A 312-nucleotide genomic window follows, 5' to 3' on the forward strand; every position below is an offset into this window, starting at 1 on the left:
TGGGCCACTGACACGGCCAGGGCCGGAGCGCTGGCTGCACTAACGAGGGCTGCGTAATGAAGGGGTGGGTATCACACCCCAGGGGAAGGGAGCATGCATGGATGTGAGTGGTGAGCTGGCTCTTACAAGTCGTGTTGTCCCTTCAAAGTTAAAGGGTAAGAAAATTCAGGGCAAAAAACAGAGAAGAAAACCCAAATCCATGTAAGTTAAATCCTACTGCTTCTGGTAGCTTTTCTGCAGATAATGTTGTCCCCAGGGAGGTGGCTGTGAAATGCCAGGGGTGGTGGAGAGGTGTGCAGGGTCCTTCCTCTG

The 312-nt window shown here is 52.9% G+C and overlaps 1 protein-coding gene across 1 annotated transcript in view; it reads left to right on the forward strand.

Annotated features, from left to right (window-relative positions):
- Positions 1-312, forward strand: part of SLC2A5 (solute carrier family 2 (facilitated glucose/fructose transporter), member 5) — a gene marked incomplete at its 5' end in the record, with an annotated part of 6,560 nt that overhangs the window by 3,792 nt on the left and 2,456 nt on the right. The window lies entirely within an intron of this gene.

Source organism: Apaloderma vittatum, unplaced genomic scaffold (genome assembly GCF_000703405.1).
Source record: "Apaloderma vittatum isolate BGI_N311 unplaced genomic scaffold, ASM70340v1 scaffold20706, whole genome shotgun sequence".
Classification (NCBI taxonomy): domain Eukaryota; kingdom Metazoa; phylum Chordata; class Aves; order Trogoniformes; family Trogonidae; genus Apaloderma; species Apaloderma vittatum.